This window comes from Microtus pennsylvanicus, chromosome 6 (genome assembly GCF_037038515.1).
Source record: "Microtus pennsylvanicus isolate mMicPen1 chromosome 6, mMicPen1.hap1, whole genome shotgun sequence".
NCBI classification, from domain to species: Eukaryota; Metazoa; Chordata; class Mammalia; order Rodentia; family Cricetidae; genus Microtus; species Microtus pennsylvanicus.
Window position 1 is genome coordinate 56672684 of NC_134584.1, and position 23849 is coordinate 56696532.

The 23849-nt window shown below is 45.1% G+C and overlaps 1 protein-coding gene across 2 annotated transcripts in view; it reads right to left on the reverse strand.

Annotated features, from left to right (window-relative positions):
- Nucleotides 1-23849, reverse strand: part of Lhfpl2 (LHFPL tetraspan subfamily member 2) — a 147513-nt gene that overhangs the window by 70672 nt on the left and 52992 nt on the right. For both annotated transcript variants that reach the window (XM_075976298.1, XM_075976299.1), the window contains exon 2: nucleotides 8667-8725. The gene's annotated coding sequence lies outside the window, so the exon portion shown is untranslated. The remainder of the gene's footprint in view (nucleotides 1-8666; nucleotides 8726-23849) is intronic.

Sequence of the window (23849 nt, forward strand, 5' to 3'; positions counted from 1 at the left end):
AACAGCGCATGGCAGAAAGAACAAGAGCCAAAACACAAGTGACTCTTCAGCTTAGGAAAAACAAACCAAACATTGGACTTCATTAAGAAAACAAACAAAAGTTTGTGGGAGTGTTGAAACTGGAAGCCAGTGAGCCAGGTGAAGAGAAGAGAGAGGTGCTAACGACGGCATCCTCTCAATTCTCCAGCATCCCGCACCCCTGCCACCTGCTACCCAACAGCGCTTTGCCAATTACGGCGTATGGGCCAGACCCAGATGTTGCCTATTTTGAACATAGTTTTATTAAAAATAGACAAGCAAAAATTAAAATAAAATACCATTCTCAGCTTATATCCAAGGTTTTATTGATCAGTGTGTCATAAAACAAACCTTCTTTCATACTACTAACACCTAATTTTCCTAGAAACATTTTTATAACTGAACAATCTATTTTTAAACTTATTATTCAAAACTTAAAATTAATGGATAAAAAGTTAAAAATAGTGCAAATATCAAAAGGAAGCTTAAATTGATTTAAATCTATAGGATGAAATAGTAAACTAGTAAAAATTTATTTATTTCTTTATTTTTGGTTTTTCAAGACAGGATTTCTCTATGTAACCACCCTGACTGTCCTAGAATTTGTTCTGTAGACAAGACTGGCCTCAAACTCACAGAGATTTGCCTGCTTCTGCCTCTCGAGTGCTAGAATCTAAGGTGTGCACCACCATCACCCAGCGTAAAACACTTTTAAAAAAAGTAAGAAACTTTTTATGATACAGAGAAACACTAACAATGTACCCAAAAAAGGAACCAAAATATACAATTGTATGAGTAAGGGCTGAGGTACGTGACTACCTGAGTTTGGGTCACTATGGCTACGGTGAAGCACCATGACCAAATACAACTTGGAGACAAGGGTTTGGAGACAAGGGTTTCTCTGGCTTTCACTTCCATATCGGAGTTCATCACTGAAGGAAGCCAGGACAAGAATTCAAACAGGACAGGAACCTGGAGGCAGAAGCTGATGCAGAGGACATGGAGGGGTGCTGCTTACTCGCTTATCTCCCCTGGCTTACTCAGCCTGCTTTCTTATAGAACCCAGATCACCATCCCAGGGATGGCCCCACTCACCATGGGATGAGCCCTCCCCCATCAGTCACTAATTAAGAAAATGCCCTACAGGCTTGCCTATAGCCTCATTTTATGGAAATATTTTTCTTAATGGAGGTTCCCTCTTCTAGGATGACTTTAGCTTATGTCAAGCTGACATAAACTATCCAGCACAGTGACAAAGAGAATTAAGTTAGAGAGGAGACTCAGGCTGGAGACCTGGCTTGGTGTGAAGAGAGCTTCCTGCTCTGTTAGAGGACCTGAGTTCAGTTCCCTGCACAAATGTCGGCAACTCCAGCTCCAGGGCATCCGACACCCTCTTCTGAGAACCTCAGTGGACGCTGCATTCATGTGCACATACCCACACAATACACACATAATTAAAAATCAAAATAATTTAAGAAAAACAAAAGGAGATATTCTTAGGCACTCGACCATTAGCAGCAATCCCTAAATACCAGGTGATCTTGCCCCCTATGCTTTTCCTTTTCTTCATGAACACAGGTGGTCTGGAAAGGTGGGGAGGGACACACACACACACACACAAATATCTTCTGCCAGTTCTGGTCCAACCATAATGGTAACAGTATAAGGCTGCGGCTTGGCTTCCAGAGTGAACCTCAGTGTTCTGTGGCCCCAAAGGAGACTGGAGTGTGACCCTTGGGCAGGTTATATTTATCTTTACCTCGAGATGTAGAAATGTTATAAATATACAGTAACAATACACAGAAAAAAAATCACAGTAGCTAGAAAGCAATGTATCTGGGTGGGGTTTGCCACATGATTTTTCTCTGCAATGGCCCCCTTTACCCAAATGCTTAGTAATATCCAGATGGAGCCATCAAAATACCTGATAGGGGTGAATGACCCCTACGCTGGGGGCTCTGATTGAATGATGAGGAGTCTGTGGAATCATGTGACCACTTGTCTTTCCAATCACAGACACTCCATAAATATTAAGAAAAAAAACGGACTGGATTTCACTCTCCTGTATCAGTGAAACAGTCTGAGCACAGATAGCGCCTCTAAGTTCCAGAGACAACAAGGTGTTGTTAGCTATTTGATCATACTGTGAAACCTGAGATGTCGTCGTTTACCTGCTTCTAGCTGTGGTGTGGCTCAGTCTTAGAACAAATCTTTAATCCAAGAGCTTTCTGCTTGAACACTGTAAACAGGATTAAATAAAGTCAAAAGTAGGTTTAGCGGCAGAGCAAGCAACCAACTGACCAGAAATAAACTAAAGTTTATTAAGAAAAAAAACATAGAGAGTAAGAAGGTGTCAGGAGGACAGGGGTGGGGATGGAGGGGGTGGAGACACACAGGCAGTAGAACAGAGGGCCATCCAGTTGGAGGAGTTGATGGAGTAGGAGAAACCTCTGAGACAACACAAAGGAAGGTCAACCAGTTGCCTGTTCTGCCTCCATGAGCTAGCAGGTTTTCACCCCAGCATCTGGCTCCTGGGTCTTTGTTGATAAAACAGAACAATAGAGACTCAGTTAAAAATAACAGCAAGGGGACCAGCTCTTTTACAGGAATCACACTGGATTCCTAACATGGAGAGCTAAGATGGGGTTATGAAATGGATGTGTTGGATGTTTGGCATAACTTGGCTGTGTACAGAATAACTTGCATCAAAATCAGGTAATCCTAATGGTGTACCCAAGATCATCAATTGGCCTGAAGGGTTTTCCTTACAGTGTTTGACACCCTTGCTTGTGTTGTGCAGCCAGTGCTGGTCTGTGGCTTGGGGAATGCTGACGCTGGGCCTGTCGGGAAAGACAGTACCAGAAAATGACTTGTGGTCCACCCAGCATGGAGCCATAGAGAGAGAAAGATTATGAAAACATTACTGTGGTTATGGAACTGGCTCAAACAGCGATGCAGGTGAGATCAATATTTAATTCAGAAGAAGTCAGTTTCACTTAGGGAATCACTACAAATTCCCAGTGAGCAGAGAGGGGATTTATGGGGCAGGATCTAGGAACTTCAGAGGCATGTTATTGCCCTCTGTAGTGGTGAAAGGAGACGGCTGTGGTTTGGCATAAAAAAACGTGTTTTTTCCTTAAAGAAAAAATAATAGCAGCAGATATAGAGAAACCACCCTCCACTATGTCTTTCCAGTCTATGGCCACAAATTAAGAATCTGGCAATGGTAAGCGTTTTCATATAAAATCATTCATATGTTTTATGGTCACCCTGAGAGGGTGGCTCTACCCGGTCCCTGTGCGGGTTCACTCAGCGCAGTCTGGTTTTCTCCTTCTGTTATGTTTGGATTTGAAGTGTCCCCAGCAGGCCCGTGTTTTGAGTGCCTGATCCTCAGCTGGCAGCACCATCTGGAAGGTGGGGCCTGGTGATGGGAGGTCAGTCACTGAAAGGGGTCTGAAGGACACACCTGCCCCAGAAGACTCCAGCCTGCTTTCTCTGCGTTTTGTTTCCCGGCTGTAAATCAATTTCTGCGATACCAACGTTGCCAAGTCTTCCCCACCACACTGGACTGAAATAAAGAGCCTTCGTTCCTTTAGGTTGCTCCTGTTAGTACTCAGGCACCTGTACTGGCCTGCCCTTCGGGTTCTGGCAGTAAAACGGCCTCAGCTGTAGCCACGAAGAGCACCTCGTGTGAAGGTTCACTGTGTTCCCTTTTAAAAGGTTTGAGAGGACCTCTATGGCTTCCCAAGTTTTAAGTGGGTCATTCTCTAAAACCCATTTTATAGGGCTGGGGAGCCAGGTCCTTTGGCATCTCCTTCGTATGCCCAAAGCCCTCCATTTGATTCTCGGCACAATGCAAACAAAGCAAAACTCATTAATTGGAACTTACATTGTCCACACTCATCCCTCTGTCTCCTAGCATTCACTGAGCACATATTATACATCAGGAAATAACGCTGGGTACCCCACAATGTACAGATACCACACCCCACCATCATTCAGCTGCCATTAGTCAGGTACCTAACTTGGACCGTCATCAAGGATATCCTAAAATGGCCTTTCTCAACCCATGAGTGTGACCCCTTTGGGAGTCAACTGCCCCCTTCACAGGGGTGACCTATCAGATATCCTTCACACCAAAAATTTATATGATTAATAACAGTAGCAAAATTACAGTTATGAAGTAGCAAGAAAAATAATTTTATGGTTGTGGTCACACAACATGAGGAACTGTACTAAAGGGTCACAGCATAAGGAAAGCTGAGAGCCGCTGTAAAAGGTTCAGATCTTCCTCTTAAAAGTCACGGTTAGGTGAGGAGAAGAAGGTCATGGAAAGAAGGGGCAAGTCCCTAAGAATCTTTAGTAGCCAGAGGTCCTTATCAGAAGAAAAGCAAGCTATTAACTCAAATTAACAAAAGTTGGGGGCGGCTCACTGGAGAGATGGCTTAGCAGTTAAAAACACTGGCTTCTCTTCCAGATGACCCAGGTTTGATACCCAGCACCCAGATGGTGGCTCAAAAATGTCTCTAACTCCAATTCTAAGGACCCTGATGCCCACTTCCAGCTTCCTTGGGTCCATATGTGGTACCCAGATCTACAGGCAGTCAAAAAACCCATTCTTATAATAAGAAGAGTTAAAAGAAATAAGAGAAATCAGAACTTTAAAACGCCTATGTATTTCACAATTTTCACCATGCTTTTCAAACCATGAGGAGGACTATCATTGTCATGGAAATGATATATTTGGCTCAATTCATGCTCAGTAAAGGAAGGAAGCTGTCAAACCCTCGCTTACTAAATAAACACTTCTCTGCTCCTCTAACGACTTCCAGATTAATTATGTAAATGACTTCTACATTGTGCGGCTGCAAGTTTAGAACATCAGTAGCGTAAGCCAAAAGTACACAAGGAAGAGCCACCCTTCCAGCTAAGGAAACATTCGTCACCAAATTTTCAGTTGAGAAACCAGCTCCGGTTTCCCAAGTTGGTCTCGAGGCACTGAAAGATTTCCCAATAAGAACCATCAGTGCTAACTTCTAAAATAATGAAAAGTGAATAAAATCAAACAATTCAGTGCCTCAGTGGCACTGGTCGTTCTCAAGGGCTCAGCCGAGTGTGCGGTGTGGCTACCGTGGGGACCAGCCAGTGCCAGGCTGATCACTTGGACTCTGGTTCATTCAGTTCCAACCAGGAGGAAAACCCAGGAAGACCAAGTCTCACTGTGCCATCTACAGAGACAGCATCCTGCTGATCACCTCCCTCTATCCAGATTCTCTGCCGTGGGCCAAATGAACATAACCAGGTACTGCAAGGGACTTCAAACTGTGGAGAGTTTTCAGTCATGACTCTTCTCCCTTCCTGCGCCATGACTCTGTTCTTAAGATTTACAAGGTGTCTGCTCCGTACACCCTGCTGGGCATACATACTGCACCTTACTGCCTTTCTAACAACAGCCTGAGACACAGGGAGAACTAGACAAGGTGTCAAGAACTCGGTCAAGGTTACACAGCTAATGATAAACAAGGATTCAAGCCCGGTAGGTATTAAAGACTGCAAACCATCAGACCCTGAATTCTCTGTGACCCCTTCCTTGCCAGAGTAAACAACTTATTTTCCTGTGCTTGCAGCTGCTCTGAGCACGAGACCCTCATGAGTTCCTGATGGCAGGAGAGTGGTTTCTGGTGGGCTTGCAGCTGAAAAGTCCCGAGAGCTGGGGCATGGCCATTAGTCAAGGAGAAGCTCTATATAAGCTGCCCTGGAACACAATAAAGGGGCATTCTTGTTTCAAGGATGAACCGTGTGTGTGTTTCAATCTCCAGCCCCTTGCCCGACACGCAAACCATCCTGTGGCAGACACGCGGTATGGTACAGGAAGGTCTGACTTTTGTTTTGTTTTGTTTTGTTTTAAGGGCTGCCAATAGAAGTCCTCTGATGTTAGCCACATACTTGAACCTGCCCTCTTCAAAGCTTTCCCACAATTCCCTCAGGGTAGAAGCAGAACAGAGTAGGGATACCTTGCCTCTCTACCAATGAGTATGAGAGGTGAGAAGTTTGTCCAAAGAGTCTCAGTGAGAAGCTGGAAGTATTGGTTTTCAGATTCCATATTCAAACAACTCTCCATGATGTCAGGGAATCAGGTAGGGGACACTGGTTGACTTTCTCCATATACACGACTACCTATTTACTTCCAGTAACAATGAAGAAGCCATTCCCAAGTACAGAGGTGGACTTTAGGAACCTGCCTACAGAGCCACCTAGCCCCTCAGCCGGGACTTTGGCCCATGTGTGTCCAGTACAGGGGCACATATGTTGAGGACAGTTGATGTCCAGAGTTGCCTCAAACTGCAATCGTCTTTTCTGCTCAAGAGAAACCTGCAAACATGGAGACAGAGTGTAGGAAGCAGGAAGTAGAACGACATTTCTCCTCAGTTTTGATATCCCTAGATCCGAACGACTGTTCTCATCTGACTGATGAAGTTTGCACTGTTGGTCTCTGATGAACTCACAATCAAAACTAACATAAAGGAAACAGAGGAGGCTGGTTTAGAGGGGGAATCTCAAGGGCAACCACAACTTGGCCCCTCACGTTTCTGCCAAATGGAACTGGCTTTTCTCCGGGGCAGGATTAACCAGGCCATCCTGGCCGTGATCCAGGGTGACATCTCACAATGGGGAAACCAAACCACCAGCAGAACACATGGAAGATGTGGGGCACTTGGCCAGGGTTTTCAAATGACTCCTTGCGTGGTAGGCAGCACGGTCTGGCTCCTGTTGCTGGGAACTCACACAGATGGTTCCTCTGAACAGAGCGGAAACTTACTGGTTCCTCACAGCCCAGACCTCTCCTGTTGAGCATGTTCTCCCTGTAGAATGTTATGAGTGAACACAGGCCTCACCGCCCATGCCCATCTTACCGCCATCACCTGACTGATGTGACACTGTGGATCTGAACAACGTGTGTGTGTGTGTGGTGTTTATACATATATTTGAGGAAGGCTTTATGTAGCCCAAGCTAGCTTCTAAGTCATTGTAGTCAAGAATGACCTTGAACTTTTCTTCTTCCCTGCCTCCACTTCCTGTGATTACAGGTATCTACTAACATGCCTGGTTTAATAATTTTTATTAATAGAAATTAATAATCAGCTTCTCCCATCTCCACTAAATCAATACGGAAGAGATATTTAAGGATTAGCAGTTTGATAAGGGGCAAACACTAACCCTGCCCAGGACACCACCTCGTCCTTGCTCTCCCATGAGCAGGCTGCTGCTCAAGCCGTTTCACAACCCACAAGTGTTTGCAGTTCTCATCACAAAGAGCCCCAGTCCCCTGAGCAGCACTACTGGCGGAAACTAGTAGCACTCGAGAAGTCAGTACCCCAAAATCCAAAATGGAGCACGGGAAAATATTTCCGTTCTCAAAATCTCAAAGCCAGAACAATGGCTTTCCTACAAGTGGGATGACATTTGTAGGAATGTCCTGTATGAACTCTCCGCGTGCAGCGGACCCTACTGGACAGTCGTCGGCTGGACTGGAATCTGGATCATCCGCTGGCTGCTTTGATCTGAGCTCATTGCCAAGGTTATAACACTAACAGGACCCCTAGAGAACAGAGGTCAACAGGCCGCTCCCATTTGAGAAACATAGCTGGATCAATCTTTAGCAAGTTATTCAACTACCCATTTCCTTGATTTTCCTGAATGTGTACTGCAGGGGGTTATAGTCAACCTCTACTGCTAATATTTTCCAAAAGTGACCTTTACAAATTAAAATCTACCCAATCATTAATCACCTGTGACCGAATCATTTCCAACTTTCTTTCTGGCAATCTTTCGGAGTTTGAGTGCTCATCAAGTAATAAATCTGGGTTATTTAAATTGGCCACGTCCACTTTGCCTTTCTGGGATACAGAAACTGAAACGGTCTACAGAGAGGGTAAAAGGGAAAGATTGTTCCCACAATGCAGATCTCTGAAGCTTGCTCCTCAGCAGGGAGAGAACAAAGCAGATCCGAACTGGAGAAAACATTTGAATAATTAAATTCAATGCTGTTTATTCAACTTCAATAAGTGAGTTCTTGATAATGACTGAGGCTACCCAAGGGGTACACCAAGCCTAGTGCTTACTGGGCAGGGTGGTTTGAATGAGAATAAACGCCCATTGATTCCTATGTTTGAATGCTGGTCCCTAGCTGGTGGAACTGTCTGGGAAGGATTAGGAGGTGTGGCCATCTCCCCCTGCCTCTACTTGCAGATTGGGATGTATGTTCTCAGTCGTCGCCGCTGCCATGTCTTTGCTGCACCATCATGGACTCAAACCTTCTGAAACTGGAAGCCAAATAAACTCCCTTTTACAAGTCGCTTTGGTCATGGCGCTTTATCACAGCAATACAAAAGTTACTAAGATAGCAGGCAAGGTTCCAAAATGTAAAAAGTTATTCCTTTCTCAAAATGTTTCCTGCCTGGAAAATACTTCCAACAACAACAGCATCAAGCCAGGACAATGGCCCCTACCTGCCATCCTAGAACACAAAGGACGGGGGCAGGAGGATTTCTGAGAGTTTCAAGACTACCTGGGTTACATAACTAAGATCCTGTCTTGGAAAAGAAAACAGACAGAAGCGAACAATGAGGACCTTTGATGTCATTTACCTATTTATTTCTGCAGCGATGCTGAGATGTCCTGGTGAGCAACTTCAGAAAAGCAGCACCTGCAGAGACAAATGGGAAAAATCGAACAAAGCATTAGATATTTGTTTAAAGTACCTCGCCATGCAATTTTATATTTCATTAAAATGTGTGCTGCTTCTTGAAATACTGATTCCCACATTAACAGTCAACTTGAATTGGAACACAGCCCCTTCATCCTGGGGAGAGAAAATCACTAAGCCAAGGTCCAGCCCACAGGTGAAGAGAGGGCAGGGGGAGATGCGCAGTCCACCATCCACCACGTCACATCCCTTCCTTTCTCCTCATAAAGGGAACAGCTTCAAAACACATGCACAAATACCATCACTTTAGATGCCAGACAGGCAGTCCAGAAAGAAACTAAGGAATAGGAAATTATGAGTTACCTATCCTAACCAGCTACGCTAACTTATTTTAAAGCTAAATGCACAAAGATATTAAAGAGAAAAGTAACAGGAAAATGGAAAATGAACACTAAAACCATAACAAAAATTACTGGGGAGGAATTATTTAGAATCAGAAGTCAAGTATTCCTTCTGGTCATTTCAATGTCTTTTAGGTAACCTTCAGAAACTGAGGTACCCAGAAAAGCATAGATCCACAATTATCTGTCCAGCATTGCTTTGATACATTATACATAAATGGACAAATTTTAAAATAAAATATCATAGACCTTGAAAATGTATTATACCTCTTACACTGTTACTATACTACAACATTCCCAGGCTTGCCCACAATTATGCCCACTAACAAATGAGGAACCTGTTGTTAAAGCAGAGAGCTTCCCTGACTCTCACAGATCAGGGTTAAGGAATAATGCCCTGGCACACACCGTTTTACTCTTGATGGTTTCGTTCTACTCTGCAGAGCACAAGCATTACATCCCTAGAGAGAAACCTGGCATTCCTTAATGCAAAATCCCATAAAATCAAATGGACAGCTGGTAACATCAACCTTTTCTCTTTGCATATTTACAAGTTACTTCCTCATATGAAAATAAAAAGGTTATGTAGGGACTGTCATATTGTATAAAAGTAAATATTTAGAAATTAAGAATTTACAGCTCAGGAAATATTTAATATAAAATTAGAAGTGAAGAAATACACCATGTTCCATATAAGGGTGACCAAACAAAATATTCCACAACTTCCACTGTACCACTAAACAGGGAAATGGGAAGTCCACATGCCCTCTATGATCAAATTTTCAAATGGAGTTAACAATGGAATTATGTAATAATGGGCTATAAATTTATGCCTAGATTCAGCTGTAAATTAAGATCAACAAAGCCCATGTTATTCCAAACTGTTTCTGAGCCTGAAGAGCCAGCAGTCACTCAGAGGCCTCTTTTCAGTGGACTGGAGCAATGAGTCAATAGTTAAACGTACTGGTTGCGCTTTTAGAGAATTAGGGTTTGGTTCCCAGCACCCACACGGCAGCTCACAACTTCCTGTAACTCCAGTTCTAGGGGTTGCAGTGCTCTCTTCTGGTTTCCACAGACATGCACTGCACATACATACATGCATGTAAAACACTCACATACATATAATGCAAATAATTGTTTTTTAAAAGGGGAAAATTAGCTTTAGCTAAAAAAAGAAGATACTGTGCAATAACCTGGATTTCACATAATAAAACAATAAATACAAAAAAGAATTTTGCATTTATAAAGTCCTTAGTTTTTTCTTTGCTCAATGGTTCTTTGTAAGCTAATTGCTAGCAACATTCTAAGCATTCCCCCACGCCTTTATTAGGGGAAGTCACGGTAAGTCATCCTCAGTATGTTTATCTGGATATGTCTTCCGTGAAACAAACCATTATGAATGGGCCTTTGATAAGGAGAGGCCTTCCTCAACATTTTATACTCCTTAAGATCTAAATGAGACACAGAAGTACTACAAGTTTAGCACCATTAAAGGTCACATACATTTTTGGAATTCCCTCTTTTATATATGATACCAGTCAAGCTCTGGACAAAGTTTCAAGACTACAATAGTACTGGAGAAGACTGGGTGAAACACCAGTTCCCACCCACAGCTCCCCAAACTCCCAAAGCTGGGAAAGAACATTCCTAGAACAAATCCAGTCAACCCAAAGCTCCAAAGACAAAGAGATATTAAGAGTCAGTCCTCAGGGTTATAACTAAACGTTCATGATAAAGTCATTTTTTTAAAACCAGTCAAGAAGCTCAGAAATATTAGGCAAGCCAATTAATTCTCTAGGTTTCATTGATAAATAAGATGCTGATTTTATTTAAGAAGAAGGTATAGGTGTGTGTGTGTGTGTGTGTGTGTGTGTGTGTGAGAGAGAGAGAGAGAGAGAGAGAGAGAGAGAAAGAGAGAGAGAGAGAGAGAGAATGTATGCCCTGTGTGACTACTTAATTGCCACATTTCTAAATGTATCTCTCTTTTAAAAAATATTTTATTCTAAGTTATGTGTGCATGTGTATTTCTGTGTGTAAGTTTCTGTGCACTGAATGCTGGGTCTCTTGAGGCTAAACAAGGGCATCCGATCCCCTGGAGCTGGAGTTACAGGAGGCCATGAGCCTGCTCTAGGTGCTGGGAACTAAGCTCACTTCCTCTGCAAGAGTAATGCACGTTCTTAACTGACTAGCCACTCCTTCAGCTCCCTAAAGTCTTTAAAAATATGTTCTGAAAACAAAACAAAACTAGAAAAATACACAGGACACTAAAAACACATTGTCGTGTAGCCTTCAAACGCTCACAAAAGGTAATGAATGAACACTTAGGCATTAACTGCCCGTCACAGTTCTGCATTCCACATGGGAGTTAACTCATTTACTCCTCACAAAACCTCTGAGAGAGGCACTAGCCCCTCTGCCTTCATGGTGAGGAATCACCGGTGAGGCTTCGGGAACCTTCCAAAAGCCACATAACCTCCAAGCAGCAGCACTAACACTCAGATCCAAACCGATTTTCACATTTAATCCTTAAACACTCACACAGGCAAGAGGAGAAAAATTTAGGCTCATTTTAAAGCGGAGGGAATAACGATTCTGAGTAGCACAATCCTATCCTCCAAGTCACACTGCTGCCTGGCAACAAGAGTCAGAACAGACTGCAGGGCACTGTACACCGCAGCCAGGGCTGCCTCTCCAGCAGCTGACCTCTGGCCATAGTCTAGGAATCAAGATGCAGCTCCACGTGGCAAGAATTTCATGCCGTAGCTCATGGAGAAGACACACTGAAACCCTCTCAAGTCTACAGTCACACAAAGGCATGGAAGACATGCTGAAACCCTGCGTAAAAAAGTGGAAATATCTGTCTTCATTAGTAACCAGTCTCTCACCTGCATTTTTATATGTTATTGGTCTGGTTGAGCATTTAAACTATTTATAGCCCAATAAACGTGGGCACTGTTTATTCCAGGAGGCATTGTAAATAACATGAAAACCACTGCGGTTATTCACATTAAGAGTTAAAAGGTTGGTACTTCCATTCATCTCCATCTGGGCTACACGGCCCCCTGTTCCACTTCCGGGCAGCAGGAGGAGAAACAATAGCTGCCCTTTGAACCCATGCACAGCTCTCGTGAGACAGGCAGCCACATTCACTGCCCACAGTGAACTGTGAGAGGCAGGAAGCAGAACCGTAAGACCCCTTTCTCATTTACAGATTGCTAAGACTTGGCATGCCCCAATCCGGACTGCTTCGTGTTACTCTGTGAAACTGAGGAGGGAAACCCGCCCGGGCAGTCACAAAGATAGATTTCAGCCTAATGAGAAAGGAAATCGGGAAGAAACAGAGCTGCCCACATTGGTCCGGCGTGTCTCAGAGGTGGTTACGAGGCAGCTGTTGGTGATCACAGAAGCCACAGAGAAGGAAGGTCTGAGTAACTGTCCTTGAGAGGGGAGTCTTTTCCTGAAACCGGAGCTAGTTCACTCTAATCACCCAGGCACGGGTGGGCGTTCCACAGCGGATACTCATCTTAGCCATGCTATGCATAACGTAGTGTGGGTGAAAGCACACATCCATTTACTGTTCCCATCTTTCAGAGAAGGAAGGTGAGCAGTTTAAACTGAGCCACAAAATTATTATATAGAACAATATGGGCTTCAAAATAAGATACTCTCTTTACATAAAAAACTCTGTGTGTGTTTGCATGTGTGTATGTGTGCTTATGCGTGTACCACAATGCATATGTAGAAGTCCCATGACAACCTCAGGCGTCAGTCCCCACCTTCCACCTTGATTTGGGGTCTCTCATCAACAGCTTGCCTGCAAAAAAAACCTCTGGATTACAGACATACACTGTCACACCTGGCTTCCCATGGGCTCTGGGGTGTGAGTCAGGTCCTCACCCTGGCATGGCATGAGCTTTGCCCACTGACCCATCTCTCCAGCCCTCAATCTAGAACTTTCTGACTCCAAGCCTAGTCAATTTTCAGTGAGACAATTCTTCAATGATCAGGATGTGATACTTATTCATACATATTCATATGTCCTTGGAAGACACGAGGCGTGGAGGCGAATACTAAAGGCGAGTAGCTAACATCACAACATGCTAAGGGCTCCTAAACGCTAACAGGCTACCTTTTTTCCCTAACAAAGAAGGGCTCATTCTATTCCCCGCTGCAAAGTTCTCTATGGTTCTGTTTACACAAGTCAACTCAAGGGATAATTACCCAGAGTCTACTTTACTGGGCTTTGTTGGTAAAACAAATGCCTGGAGAAGTTTCTCCACGTTTTAAGGGCAGTTCAGCATAACAAACACAGAGAACAGTGCCCCAGTTCTCTGTCCAAAGCATAAACCGTGGTTCAAAGCTCAGCCTGGTAGTTATTAGAGGAGCCGGTAGGGGAGGTGCTGAAGTTCGTTCTGTGACTATTCCACAACAACCTCACATTTGCGGCTGAGGAGGAGTGCTTTTTAAAAAAAGAAAGAAATGGGTCAGTCACTGGAGGGATGCTGAAACTTGCAGGGTTTTCAAAGAAAGACAGAAAGTGTCGAGTTTCAGGAACCTGTCTACCAAACATGCACATGGCAGGCTGCCAAGGGCTGGCTGTGCTCACTCGTGTGAAATGCTGGGAACTTGACCCTCCACAGTGTCTGCCCTGCCACTCGGGCACAGTGCGGTATGACTCAATTTCACGACCTCGTGGACTCCAAGTCAAGCCTGGAAATCATGAACACTTCCTTTTATTCTTAGGGACGGGACAATTCCTTGGAGCAAACATGGCAATGTCAGCATGGAGCTGCTAGGGAGTATGTCTGCCATTGAGTATCAGTATGAAATGGATAGAGAGTATGCATGCCACTGAGTATCAGCATGGAGCGACTAGAGAGTATGCCTGCCACTGAGTATCAGCATGGAGCGGCTAGAGAGTATGCCTGCCACTGAGTATCAGCGTGGAGCTGCTAGAGAGTATGTCTGTCACTGAGTATCAGTATGGAGCGGCTAGAGAGCATGCCTGCCACTGAGTATCAGTGTGGAGCGGCTAGAGAGTATGCCTGCCACTGAGTATCAGCGTGGAGCGGCTAGAGAGTATGCCTGCCACTGAGTATCAGCGTGGAGCGGCTAGAGAGTATGCCTGCCACTGAGTATCAGCGTGGAGCGGCTAGAGAGTATGCCTGCCACTGAGTATCAGTGTGGAGCGGCTAGAGAGTATGTCTGCATTCAGTGTCTGGATGCCCCAGGACAGCCTACCCACGTGCCAGCAACAAGTGAGACTCAATCAGACTGAGGCTTAGCCGATCAGGTTTGGGCGTCAGACCACAGTTGGCAGTTGTTTACACACAGGTGGGATTGTATTCACACACATGGCCGTGACTCTTTTCCTAATACTTAGCTATAAATTCGTGGGAATAAAACAAGTCAGACTTATTTCTCTGTTTCTTGCATGCAATACAGCACAGAACAGAAAGTTCATGAATTGTTAAATTTGTGACTAGAACATGAATGAGAATATAACCACACCTACAGTAAGCATTCGGACAGACTATTGCCAAAAGAGCTGCCATGGGGAGGAAGAAATACTGGGTTAACAAGAGCGGAGAAAATGAGGCAGAGATGGCTACAAAAATCGTGGAATAAAGAGAAAGTAGTGGAGGCAGGCATGAACCAGCAGGCAACAAAGGGCTGTGGGTAAGGATTATGTTACATAACGCAAGGGGAAACTTAAAATGAATGTGTTTCCAAAACGCTAGTGTCCATGTGGACCAGCCTCCATAAACTTCTATCCTACAACAGTTCTTCAGTTTGTGTCTGGGCAGAGAGCGGCAGGAACTAGGGCGCATGGCAATCCTGAAAGTCGGCCTCGTGAGGCAATGGCTCAAGAGCCTTGCCTCTTTCGTATCCTTGACTATAAATCTATAATCATTTTGTAATGTAAAATTTGTATTATCCGGCACCAGCAGTGTGTACACCTCCCAAACACACCAATTACTTCTTCAGAACAGGTGATTTCAACTGGGCAGACACAGGCTGCTGCAGGCAGACAGGAGGGTGCTGCCACACCTGGGGAAGGAGCCCGGTGGACAGGTGGCCACAGTGAGTAACGTGGACTCTAAGTGCTGACAGGGTCTCCTGTTTAACATTTTCCAGCAGTCTGCATTCCAAACCTAGGCATAAATGTTAAGTAATAACAGACCAAATGTTTCCAGACCCAGATGGCAAGGTTAAGAGTGGGAATAAAGAATATTTACTCGTTAAAGAAATTTCCAAGCACAGGACTTATGGACACACACACAGGCCAGGGCTTAGATCCCACGAGTAGAGACGGTACCTCCAGGATGGCCACCATGTATAAATCCCTTGGGGTCCAGAAAACCTATTTAATCTATGGACTGGTTTCCAGAGACCATGCTGCCTGCATGGTTCCTCCTGTAAGTCTGAGATCTTTCCGCAAGGGAAGTTCATTCAAGGGCATAACCACTGAGATACACCATCACCACCACCGAGACACACCAGCTCCCATCTGAGAAATACCTTACCCTTTGACTGCCTTCTGAAAACAAAGGAAAGAAACCAAAGAGGGATGCAGAGATGCTGGGCAGGCCTGAGGACCGAACTTTGATCCCCAGGGGCCACATAAAAAGGCCAGGAGTTGGTGCCATGCACCTATAACCCCAGTGCTGCGGAGACAGAGGCGGGAGAACTGAATTTCTAGGGCTTGCTGGCCAGCCAGTTTTATCTACCTAGTGAGCTCCAGGTTCAGTGAAAATCTCAAAAAATAAAATAGAGGGTGATTAACGAAGACAATGGACATCCACCCACCCCTACACAAACAAGAAAAGAAAGAGGAAGGAGGAAAAGAAGCCAACATCAAGAACCCTAGGTGGGAGTGAGGTTACTGCATCTGCGCAAGCCTGGACGTGATGATGAAAAGGATGCGTGTGTTGGTTACCAACCTTCACCTACTTAAATTCCTCGTTACTGCCCACATGCACAGACACACTCATCTATCTGCGTATTCACCTTCCGTCAAAAAGTATCAACTGGGGACATTTCCTTGCCAGGCACAAAAGACATCAAGACACTCTGTTCTACCCATGAAATGGTTTGTGCCCTGCCCCCTTTCTCACACATGCTTGGTCCTCTGTACTCTGGGACCTTCTGTACTCCCTCCCTCTCTAGGGCCTCCAGGGCACTGAGATATGGCAGCTGTTACTGCGGGACAATGTATGGAGGCCAATGCTGTCTCTTCCAGGGGTAATTTATGCTAATTGGCCTACACAATCAACAGCTTCAAGCTTTTCCAAAAAGTTGACTTTGATAAGCCCGGGAGGATGTGAAGCCACACAGTGGAGGACCGACAGGGCCTGCACACCGTGAGAACAGCCTGGTCATGACTCTCTGGAGGAGTAAATCCCTCTGCACAACACTGGCTCGCGAGCACTATGACTAAGTTTTCACCATGTTCAAAAGCACAAAGCTCAGAAAATGCATACGGGGCTTGGGGTATGGCTCAAAGACATAGGGCTTACCTAGCATGCACAAAGCCCTAGGTCTGACTCCCCCAACACCACATAAGCAAGACCTGGCAACACACAACTGTAATCCCAGCACTGGGAAGATAGAGACAGGACGCAACACACTCCCACCACCTCATCCCCGACTCTCACCCCCGTGATACAGGAAACACTGCCTCCAACAAATAAAGTACAAAAGTCCTGCATCAGAACAGAACAAAGGGCCTCTGAACCTTTATACAGTATAATGAAGCCTATGACAGTGTTTTTACCAATAACATTCATTATATTTTATTAATAAAAATAAATCCTAAAACACATTCTAACCATGAAGCCCTTATGGTGTCTTCCACTTTTATGCACAGGTACACCCTAAGAAAACAACACAAATCTATCACCCCCTTTAAAAAGACACAACAAAATGAAGATTTACTCAGAAAGTCTTCTGGAACAACTTCACCAGCCTTACCAGGAATATCATGCCAAAGCAATAGCACATAGCAGAACTGCAGTGAACCATCGTATATATAGTCTGCTGTGGAAACATAGGGAGGATGCTGTGTCAAATTAGAGAAAGTGAGGGCAAGCAGACTAAAATTAAAGTTGCACCCAAGGGGCACATGGTTGTTACCAGAGCTTCCTGGAGAGTCCCTTGGTACACTGACTTCACCCCCAATTATTGTATGACAAACCTTCTACTAGAAGATGAAACACCTACATCTACTCACCCCAGACAGCAAACCCATGACAGACCAAAGTACAGATGCCACCACAGTCCAACTTGGTGAACCAGTGCGTTTTACAGAAGCGGAAACGACACAAAGACAGCTGTATGCCAGAGTCCACCCCAGCATGGCTGCCAGCTCATAGAGCTGCGAACCTGCACAGTCTACAGGTGGCTCAGCAGGCTGGAGAGTGTCCTCTCCAGGTGCCTCAGTTGGTCTAACCCTTTTCCAGGCAGCTCGGGAGGTTTCTGCTTCTTCCAGGAAGTGAGTGGGGCTTGTCTCAGAGTCCTCTTTGTAGCTTTTTTTCCCCCTCTTCGAAGCTCAGCTCTTAGTCTGAGAAAGATGCTCAGCTCTTATTGTTTACTCTGGCAGGGAGGGGCTTGGTGAGTCTGGTCAGTTTCAGGGACTTCCTGAACCTATTTTGAGTTGTTTATTTTCATTCCTAAAGAGCCTCCTGCAGGATAGAATGTTTCAGTCTCTGAGGAAACTGTTACACAACAGCAATGTTCACCCACATTGTAGCACCCACCTTGGCCTTTTAAACCTATATCCCTTCACTTAACGGAGCCACAGAAAGTCCTTCCCACCCCTTCTTCAAGATTTCAAGGTCTTTGTCTTAGGTCAGGAGCACAGGCTAAAAGCCAACCTTTCTCCCTCAAATGTTCAGGCCTCCTGGCCAAGTCCCTTGCTGACAGTGTAACATGGTGCTGTTCTTTTCTAGAATGTGTGTCATGGCGGAGGCTTTGGAAGAGCTCTCAGAACATGGACCCTGGGGAAACTGTTTTCTATGATCAGAAAAGGGCACAGGGAGATGTGGAGAGGTCCCCAAGGAGGCAGTGCAGGAAAGAGGAAACTGGGAAAATCCTTGGACTTCCTCTGTGTTTTCTTTCCCAAGGATGGAGTTTGTAGTCAGGCAAGAGAACCTGTCCTCCTGCAGCATGCCTGTCCCCATTCACTGGTCTTGAGCTCTCTGGATGCTCCCCCAGTAGAAGCTACGGGGTTGCACTGCTTCCTGTTCTCTACTGTGTTGAAAACACATCTAGCACCGTGTTCTCCTAACGTCAGGTTTGAGGGTACAGGCCATTTCCTCCACAACTGCTTTCCTTCTACGTCTGTCCCAACTCCAGATGAGGAATTCTGCTTGAGACTCACGTTAGTGCTCGGCCCCTCCAAATCCCTGTACACTTCCTCTTCCATGTGTGCCCTTGCAGGCCTCCTCTGAGCTCATGCAACTTGGTGACATACCGCCCCACACAGCCTGTGCACAGACAGAGAGATTGTACATACTCTGGACACAGCGCCACCCCTCTATCTGCCTGACTCCCTCTGCCCAGTCCATCCATCCATCTCTAGGCCAGCATTAATGGGCTGTACCAACAAACACCACAAAATTCAGCCCAAATCAGTTTTGGATGAGGCAAGACCAGCACAGGTTGGGGGAGACTCTTCCAAAATCACATATATGAAGCAGAATCCCACAAATCCAGATTCAGATGCAGTTCCCCTCTTCTCATTCTGATGTCACCTCCTTTCCTGACCCCCTCCTCTAGTGGGTCTCTGACATTGGCTGTCTTGGCTGCTTTGTCCTCCCTGGAGGCTGCCAGAACTGCCTGACAGCCATTACACAGCGGGATGAGCTGGAGCTAAGTAGCCTTCTAGATAGGTGGATTCTCATACAGGTAACACACAAGTTAGTGGCTCGTCCATCTCCTGGACTAGCCAACACTAGGTCCACTGAGATGTTAGATTTTATGTGTGTTTGGCTGGTGATTCACCGACTCCAACACATATGGAATAGCACAAGAGAATGACCAAGTTCTCAGTAAGTATTAACTAATAAGCATGGATGTAGGCAGATGACATGGGAAATTCAGAAAATACAGTGAGGGTGAGGGGCAGTAGAAGCCTGTTGTTGTTAAGGGACCCTTATAGGGCAGCCAGTCTGAAACTTACGAAATGCTCTATAATAGGCAGTTTTGTTTGAAAATGTTATCAGCACATAAGAGGGGACTTGAACCGTGGGGTCAGGGGCTAAGGGTAAGGCAAGAAAGGGAAGAGTTGCCTACTATGTAGATAGAAATAATAACAGCATCAACCTCACAAGATGTGTTCACTGACAGAGTAGACACCTCTTCGGGCCTTGGCCATAGAACTCTATATATCCAATATTCACCAATTGTTTATAGGACATATGAACAAATAACTCTACATAACCAGTATTCACCCACTGTTCACAGGAAGTTTGAACAGCTCTCAGTAGTGAAGTAGAACACTTTTCGTGCCACACCATGACCGTCTGGGGACATATCATTTACCCAAGGCTGTGTTCTTCTTTTGTAGAGCTCTGAGTGACTCTAGTTGGTTCAAAACTTAAGAAATACCTCAAGGTTACTGACAGTATAAAATTATCCAGTATTACTTTTTATTACTTAGTGGGGAAAAGAAAATAGATAGAACTCAGTTTCCCCAAATGAGCTTCTATAAAAAGAACATGCTTATTCCTACAAGGTCCACAAACGTAAATGTCTATCATTGACAGGAGCAGAAACTACCAGTCACGACTACAAATCAAGTCTAGGAGAAAACCTTCCTGGCACAGACTAAAAAGGACAGACAGACGTGGTGCCAGAACTTAAAACTCAGAGACTGAGCTTGACGAACCGGTCCCAAATGCCCCAACAGACAAGGCACCAGCTGGCCAAGGGGGGGAGGTTTTAAGTTTGCCAATGACTAAATAGCTCAACAGTAACAATGCCCACCCAACCAGCCATGCCCCAGCGATGGGAAGCAGACAACACAACAGAAATCCCATTACAGCAGCAATCAGGCTGGTCAATGCCAACACCAATGGCCCTCCACCCCCACAGGTGCCTGCAGAGAGGCTTCTCCAGTGGACTGAATACAAAGAGGAGGCAGAGCTGCTCCCAGGAGGGACGGCCAGGAAGGTTTTCTTTTATCTTCTCCATTCCCAGGATTAGACAGAATTCCACTTGTAATTCTGAAGAAAATATCCTCAGCTAATTACTTTAGAAGCCATTGCCCTTGAACTAATTAATGCAATGGAATCCTAATTTTTGTGGTCAGTTTTCCAATTGGCTGGGGGCTGTCTAGGAGATGGTTCTGGTGGGGGCGGGCTGAGACAGAGGCTCAGAGAATGAATGGCAAGCTTCAGAATTCTGTAATGTTTGCATTTTGTAGACAGGACACCAATACTTTTCTCATTTACCAAGTGCCTGAGACAGTTCACTTCAGACTACTCGTCCTTCCTAATTTCACAGAAAACAAAAGAATATGATGTAGGAAAACATAAATAACTGAATCCAGGTGATTCCTGGGGAAAGGATGGAACCCTGCTGAGACCCCATACAGTACAGACCCCATACTGGCTTCTGCTCAGACACAGGGAACTGCCCAGGCTTAGCCTTCATGCAGAATCATTCTCCATGGGAATTTTGAGCATTGCAATCAAACTTTTCACATTCTTGCCCCAGCAAATGATTTTCTTAAAATTCCTATGTGCTGGGGCTGGAGAGATGGCTCAGGAGTTAAATGCAATGGCTGCCTTTCCAGAGGATTGGGTTGAATCCCACCACATACATGGCAGCTCACAACAGTTTGTAACTTCAGTTCCAGGGCTTGGACATCCTCTCCTCACCTCCACAGGCACCAGGGACATATGGAGAGCATATATGCAGGCAAAACACCCATGCACATACAATAAATTAATAATAATAGGAAGAAAATTTTTATATATTTAATCAGAATTAAAATTTTTTAAATCTTTAAATACTGTGTTAGCAAATAAAAAAGCAAATGTTGCACATTTTATTTATAAAAGAACAAGACACAATGAAGTAAAAGCAGAACCGGTTTTCTCTTCCTGTCAGCCCTCTCTAATTCTCCACACACCTCAGTACCTCAGTCCTTCCCATGTAACTCAAAGCTTCCATCACAGAAAGAACAATACTCAGAGAGATGCTGGTGCAGACAACATTCCTTCAGAGGGCAAACGCCACTCCAGAGAACCGAGGTGACCAAAAACATCCTGGTGGGCCACGCTTGACGGTTTACATATGCTATCCCAATAATAGAACAACTGGGGCAGAAATGTCATGAATTCATATCCAACCTGCGCTCCACAGTGAGGCTCTAGCCTGACAACTACCACAAAGGCTTGGTGGCTGAGCCAGCTGAGACAGTAGCCACATCCCTCCTCATTCTGTGTTCCAGGCATCATATTACAAACCAGGTTCCTCAGGGCCTCATGGACTCTGCTGTGCCTTGAGAGTGCAGGGGCAGGAGGGACCTGAGAGCAAACCAAACAATGGCTCCACAGTACTTGTTTCCTACATTAGGGTCACACAGGCAATTAAGGCCTTGCAGTAAGTAAACAAACACCAGGAGAAGTACCAGAGCTAACTTCAAACACAAGGGAAGTTCCAAAGGAGATTGAGCTCAACTGGCAGCCTCATTTTAATGCCTGTGCTCTTCAGAGAACTGAAACAAAGACAGAAACCAGCGCTGAAACCGAATGTTGTCGCCCACGACTTCTGGCCTTTATTTTTACCTGCCCAAGGAAAAAGAAAAAGACAGAGAAAGTGGAGCCCAGGGACACAGTCCCAGCCACTCTAGAGGCTGAACGGATCTGTCTAAGACTAGGAACTGAAGACCAGCCTCAGTAACAGAGAGAGAGAAAAATAAACACAAACAATGCAAACAAGATGGAGGCAGATTCCTGAGAAAGTCCTCCACCTGCTCTGCATCAGCTGGGTTTTTCTCAGAGAGAGAATCATAGTGGACAGTTAACCTCCTAATTCAAGTTCCTGGTTCTTTCTTTCTTTCTTTTTTCTTTTCTTTTCTTTTTTTTTTGATTTTTCGAGACAGGGTTTCTCCGCAGCTTTTGGTGCCTGTCCTGGAACTAGCTCTTGTAGACCAGGCTGGCCTCGAACTCACAGAGATCTGCCTGCCTCTGCCTCCAGAGTGCTGGGATTAAAGGCGTGCGCCACCACCGCCCGGCTTCCTGGTTCTTTCTTAGTGGACTGGTTCACACCTGCAGTCCCATCTCTCAGGAACCTGACGCAGGGATTGGGAAATCCCAGGCCAGCTTGAATATATAGAGAGGTCTAGTCTCAAACATATTAAGCAAGGGACAGGAGAGCTGGCCCAGTGGTTCAAAGCATTTGTTGCTCTTGCAGAGGATGTGGGTTTTGTTCCCAGTGCCAACATAGCCGCTTATACCATCCATAGCTCCAGTTCCAGGGGATCCAACCCTCTCTTTTTAATCTCTATGGGCACCAGGCATTCATATGGTGACACACACACATTCAGGCAAAACACTTGTGCACATGAAATAAAATTAAATTTAAAAGACTTAAAATAAACAAAGAAATAAGTAAAATTCCAAAATCTTTACCCCCAAAACATGGAGAAACTTAAGAGTTCTCAAAATTACCCATAAACACAAAAAATAAAAACCGAGACTTCCACCATTTGACTCTCTCTCTCTCTGCTAAGTGCCTTCCATGGCTTTAAGTTTCCACTGCGAAGAAAACCTCCATGGTTTTAGTGTTGAGTGCTCCTGAGCCCTGGGAGTTTGTCTTGTAAGGTTGGTGGGAGGGAGGCAGAGGGGCTGGCCACTGTGTGGGAGGGAGGCAGAGCTGGATGCAGTTTGCAGCAGGAGACAGAGATGGCCCCAGGGACAGTGGGAATTCAGCAAGTCGCCAAGAACTCTGCTCACTGTGGTCTGGCATTCCTCAGTAACCTTTCTCTTGACTTCTCAATTTTTATCATTTGTGCTCACACTGGAGCCAGATGAGTATAAAGGCCTGGTCCAAATAATCCGCTGAACTCTTTAAAGCGAAGAGCTCCCTGTGGCATGGGTCTAAACATCCGTGTGGTGTGCGACATTCCCTCCTCATGGGGAATGCCCCTGCGCTGAAGAGTGACTGCTCGGTGCCTTCCTCACACTCCATCCCGTCAGCTCTGTCCCAGGGACCTCCTCAGGCCATCTTCTAAAGGGACCACATGCTGTTTTCCAAAATGACAACTCCATTTACTGTCTCCCTCCCGCTCACCCCTCAGTTTTCAAGAGCAGTACTACGTCAGAAGGCAGGAGAGAGGGCACAGTCATTTCCAGATCTACAGAACTCAAGCATTTAAGGCCAACGGGATCTGTAACAAAGGGCTGACTCTTCTTCCGCTCTGGTGACATGTGAATATTAACTTGAGTGGCTCATAAATTTGGAACACTGCAAAAGGCCATTTTGGTCACCCTCCAAGCAGACTTACTCAAGTGATGTAATTTTTACGTTCTCCTTTGAAGATCTCCAGGACAGAAATTCCACAATTGCCACAAGTCGCTTAACCCCGTGGTTTCATTACTTGCCGCGTCAATGGGGACTGTCTCAACTTCTTTTTAAAGTTAAGTGAGAAACAGATTTCCGGATGGAGTGGAGTGCAGTGGCATTAGAAGCTACTCCCCTGAATGATTCCT